Consider the following 6000-nt stretch of genomic DNA (forward strand, 5'->3'; position numbering starts at 1 on the left):
GGGACCTGCCAGTATCCCGATTGGGGATCTAAGGTGGAAAACCAGGATGCTCCATACAGGGAGTCGAAGGAGTCATCTATCCTGGGGAGGGGGGTGGCATCCTTTGTGGTCATGTCATTCAGTCGTTGGTAATGCACACAGAAGCACGTGGTGCCGTCTTTCTTTTTAATTAAATGACTGGAGAGGACCAGGGGCTGGTGGATGGGGATATAACACCGGCATCAAGCATTTCCTGGACCTGCTGGTCTTCCTTAGCCAGTTGACTAGGGTTTTTTCTTTGAGATGGTTCGTGAATAGGTGGCCCTGTGGTGTGGATTTCATGTGCCAGGTACGTGGTGTGGCCGATATCTGCCGGTCCTGACAAGAAGTGGTCTTGTAAGTCCAAGAGGAGGTGTCAGAGGCTGTCAGCTTGGTGTGGTGTGAGGTGCTCAGGTAGAGGGGGAATGGTGGCAGGAGAGGAGGGGGGTGCGCATGTTCTGCTTCTTCCATTTCACCGACCACTAATCCTTTAGGGAGGGTGAAAAGGGTGGTGGAAATGTTGGCAATGCGTACCACCCTGAGGTGGGGGGGGAGGAAAGTGGGAGATAGTAGTCAGGATGAGATGGTTCCAGATAGCAGGTTCAGGGAGAATAAGATAGAGGTTCCAGTGGGCCTGTTTAGGTGGAGCCAGGCCTTGTGCTGGGGAGGGATAGTAAGAGAGGGGGCGAAGATGTTGGGGAAAGTGGTGTGTGGAGGAGCGGGAAGGGTAGTGACAAGGAGGGGTAAGGTAGAAGACATAGTGAGGTGGGAGTGGGATGAGGGAGAAGGTGTGGGGGTGCACGTGTGGTGTGGCAGGGAGGGGGGGAGGTCTGGAGACTTCTGGAAGTGGAGGAGTCGCTTGTGACAGTCAATGTTAGTGCACAGCTTCTGCAGGAGGTCCAGCCCTAGGTAGCCATCGTAAGCATGCCAGTTTGAGTCAAAAATGATGAATTGATGCTGCGCCGTTACTTTCTGGTGAGTGTCAGCACGTAAGGCCCAAGTTTCCCCACGGATAGGCAGGGGGCCATCTCCCGCATCTACAAGGTGAGCTGAAGTGGGGAGAAGCAGGCCAAAAGCCGAGGCATGGCAGGAGTAGAAATGGTGGTAGAGGCAGGATCTGGCTGCTCCTGTATTGACCAGTGGCCTTGCTTCACCCCATTCAGTTTCATCTTGTTGTAGACTGAGGGCGATATTTTTGAGGTGGCCCCTGCCACCGTGGGGAGGTGTGGGGTCGGTCCTAAAAATCCAGCCGTTGTGGGGTGTCTTCCCCGTCCAGCTCTGCTTCCCCAGGGTCGGAGTACTTGGCAAAAGGTGCATTGTCCTTAGCGCAATTGTCCTTTATGAAGGAGACCTTGTGGCGCCTTTGGGTAGCTTGTCTGCTCCAGGCAGCTTTCAGCTCTTCTTGTATGACGTGAATAGGGCACCGGTGACTACAGGCTGAGAACTCCCATGGATTTATGGAGATGACTTTGGTTCCCCTTAGGGTCAGGGCGCCTCTTGGTGGGGAGCACCCTGGGCATAGTGGGTGGTGTTGGAGAAACTGTGTGGGTGGGGGGCATCCATGGTTTTGGGTGTGGTGCCTTGTGTGTCAGGACTCTGCTCACTGCACCGATGTGTTGTTGGGTGGTTTGAGCGGCGAGCAGATGCCTGATGAGCTGAACATCCCTGTCAAGGTCTCCTGTTGGGTCATAGATTGTGAAGTGTTCTCTTATGGTGCTGGGGAGGATCCTCAACAGGGTGTTGAAAATGTGTTGTTCCCGGTTGGCTGCGTCGGCCTCCAGGTAAGCGGCGGTGACTAGTTGCCTGGCCTGGTTAAGAGTGTCATCCAGGTTGACATCGTAGGTGAGGGTGTCGAGCTGGGATAAAGCTACGACTTTTCCCAGTGATGATGTGAATGCCTGAGGCATGATTTGTGTGAACTGCACCCATGTCAGCTCAGGGATGATCTTCAAGGCGATGCATGAGACTGCTTTTCCCAGATGGGGTAGAGTTACTGCTATCTTTTCCTTGTTATGCTCGAATCCGATGTCCATTAATGGTTTAATCATACACATGTATGTGTCTATGTCACACTGTTCAGGATCGAATTTTGGTAATTGTACGTGTGGTTTGGCTGCCATCTTGTCAGATTTTCCCTCTTCGTTCCTAGTTGCTCTCTTCTGATTGGATCTAAAACCATCGCTTGCCACCAGTGTCATGCTATGTACTCAAACTCAACTTCTTGCTCCCTGAGTATGAGGGTCTGATTTGGGTTTTTTCCAAGACCGGGGCTAGAGCATGCAACCAAAGGAACAGGGCTCAAAAACAGGCTAACCAATCTTCCACATATATTACCAAAAACACATACAGTAGCTGGCCCAATACAGTGTGGTAGACTGTACACACTATGGGAGATACAGGGGTAGGGGTTGTGACTAATGATGACGGGGTAACTGCAGGTGTCGCCCAGGTGTGGGAGGGGTCCCGTCAGGTGTGAGCTATCTGAAGTGACATGGGACCACTGTCTTACGCCGGATTGTCAGATGAGGGCTGCGGGGTGGTGTAGAGGGAGGCTTTCTCCAGAGATGCTTCTGGAGGAGTGTCGGCCCTCAGGACTGGGACCGAACAGGGTGAGTAGGTGCACTGCCTTGTGTCTACCCCTGGTTGAGGAAGGCTTACCGGCTGGTCTGGGGAGGTCTTGGCCGGGAGTTCCGGGGGCATTGCTTGGTGACTGGGGGCGCAGCCTCGCCTTCGTCGAGAGCCCGTCAGGGGCTGGGTGTGGCGTCTCCTACTCTGGGAGTCCGACAGGAACTGGTGACATAGGGGCGCTGGATGTAGTGAGCGTACCCCCAGACTCACTATGGGGCCGCTCCAGACCCTCTCCAGCAGCGACTCCGCTAGGGAGCTAGCTCCACCCCTTTGGGTGTGGGGAGAGTGGGAGGGGAGTACTGCTCGGCCTCTGGAGGAGTGAAGCGAGCAAGGGGCAATGCCCTTGGTGGGTGCCACAGGGGTAGTAGACCAGGGAAGCACTGTGGGCGTTCCCTCCCCGGCAGGCACGATGGGCACTGCCGTGGTTCCACCAGACCCTGGGACTGAAGGTGAGAGGAGCACGGTGAGCATCCTCTCCCCGGCGGGCAAGGTGGGTGTCGCCATGGTCCTGCTCCCAGTAGGAGCCACAGATGAGGGAAGCACAGTGAACGTTCCCTCCCCACCAGGCACGGTGGACACTGCCGCGGTTCTGCTATGCCCTGGCATTGCAGGTGAGAGGAGCACGGTAGGCATCCTCTCCCCAGCGAGCATGGTGGGCATCGTCGCGGTCCTGCTCCCTCACGGGGCTGCAGACGAGGGAAGCACGGTGGCCGTTCCCTCCCCAACGGGCATGGTGGGTGTCACCATGGCTCTGCTTTGCCCTGGGACTACAGGTGAGAGGAGCATGGTGGGCATCCTTTCCCCAGCAAGCATGGTGGACGTCATCACGGTCCTACAGGGGGCAGCAGGTGAAAGGAGCACAGTGGGGATCCTTTCCCTGATGAGCACGGTGGGCATCGTTGTGATCTTACTTGGGACTGTTGCTACACAAGTCCCACCCCGATCCTGGTGAGCGCTGGTCCGGGTAGAGGGTAATGCCGCAGGAAGACATACCTCCCGTGAATTCCATTGAGGGGAAGAGGGGCACATGGTGGTTGGGGACGTATGCCCGTCTTGCTCGGTCTCTTGCCACGCCTGGCGCGCCTCCCTGTGGTCTCCCCTTGGTATTTCAGAATGCTTAACAATAACTTAGCATTCATATAAATAAACCTAACCAGACCCTAGATTATCCCAGCCAAACCAAACTGCAGTCTAAATTAACCCAACTTTAATTATCCCAATCAAATTTAAATTCATTTCACGAATTTCCCAGGGATTTCATGAAATCACTAGTTACACAGGTTCTTTAATTGTAATGTAACATAATATCATATGATGACGAAATATTCATTATTTTCATATACAGTTCGTCGACTGTAGTTTTATCTTTATCATGATTAAACAAACATTAGGTTAAGATCGTAAGAAAAACGAAAAATGTATGTTCTGCAGTGAAGCAACCTATGACGTTGTTTATCCATATTCATGGCTAAATGTACCCCCATATAATTCATAGAGCTAGGCAGAGAAAAATCATAATCTATATACTGTATATTTTTGCATTATATATATATATATATATATATATACTGTATATTTTTGCATTATATATATATATATATATATATATATATATATAATATATATATATATATATATATATATATATATATATATATATATATATATATATAAGCAGTATTAACAGAGAAAGCAAGAACTATGGTGGAGGCGAGGAGCGCTAGTGTTTCAATATGGCGAATGTAAGGCACACTCGCCCCCACCATTTCATCTCCGGTGGAGGGCAATGAGTTAAATCCTTTCGCAAATTATAAATCTACCTGTACGTTATATAATTAATATATTGCATAAAGAATTAGCTGTAAAGATGACAATTTTTCTCAATAATTGCAGTATAATGAAGTGATTTAATTGAACTCGAATTGTTGTGCTTCCGCATGACTGCATCCCATTCGCCCGTGTTTACATACTGGTATCCTTGTTTTTGTTCATGTTAAAGCTGGTTTGAGTACTTATAAATATTTACAGACATTCTAGGAATGCTGTTTGTTGGATTTAATGGAGGTATGTGCGAATGATGTTTTGAGAACTGGATGATAGAAATTATAGGTTTGTACAAGGCAGGTGAGCTTGCGTTCCATTCAGGCTGTACATATATTTTTGATGATGGAGAGGGACACCTTCATGTTCTAAGACTGATATATCCGCGAAATAGGTCTCCTCGTTATATATCCGCGAAATAGGTCTCCCTCGTTATATAAACGTCCCACATTCCCTTCCCTGACCCCAAATTGGAAGATATTGGCAGGAGTACAGCTTTGGCCGGCAAAACATCGCACTTCTGTATTACTAGTTAATATTCTGCCATTAATCAATATCAGGAGAAAAATGAGGACTACATCATTGAAGAGGAAGATGAAATCGTTGGGATGATTGGGGTTGAATGCTTCTGGCCTGTGGTTCCATCTTAAAAATAAATATATAATAAAAGAAACTGTTGGTGCTCATAGGCTAGTGAATGGTTATTTTTTAATGACAGGGCTGAATAATGTAGACTCAAGCCTCTACACTCCTGATGAGGCAGTGAATTTATATGACAAGCTGTGTTCTTACCTAATTGTATCTTCACAGGAATGAGTCAAGCTCGTACTGTCCCGTGTCTTAAACCATATTTATCGTACATATCCTTAAAATTGTGAATTGTTTTGGCACACTATTTCATTCGGTAGTGCATTTCTACGTCTTTATCACCTCTCTTCTTATGCAGTTTTTTTGCAGTGTCCTCTTGCTGATGCTTCTCCATAGGTTAAGTAATCATTTATGTCTATTTTCTCCTTCCCTGATATGCATTTATATAGCATAATCATGTCACCTCTTTTCCTTCTTTCCTGTAGTGTTGGTAGATTCAGTTTACACTATTTAGTCTTTCTTCGTAGCTTAGATCCCTTAAGCTTGGTACGCATCTTGTAGTGGCCCTTTGAACTTTTTCAATCTTGTCTATGTGTTTTTTGAGATAAGGACTCCAGACTACTGATGCATGCTCCAGGGTTGGTCTGATGAATGATGTTATTATCTTTCTTAGCATATCTTCATTTATGTATGTGAATGCTGTTCTCATATTTGCAAGCAGTGTATACATGTTCCGTACCTTCTCACTGATGTGGTCAGCCGGAGATAGTCTGTTATTGATAATTACACCTAAGTCCTTCTCTCTTGCTGATATGTGTAGGGTTTTATTTCCTAATGTATGATCCCAATCAGGTCTTTTTCCACTTTTATCAAACTTGATTACATGACACTTGCCCACATTGAATTCCATTTGCCATGTATTACTCCATTCATGAAGTTTATTTA

The sequence above is a fragment of the Coenobita brevimanus genome, chromosome 93 (genome assembly GCF_032717465.1).
Source record: "Coenobita brevimanus isolate Jiangsu-jjx chromosome 93, ASM3271746v2, whole genome shotgun sequence".
NCBI classification, from domain to species: domain Eukaryota; kingdom Metazoa; phylum Arthropoda; class Malacostraca; order Decapoda; family Coenobitidae; genus Coenobita; species Coenobita brevimanus.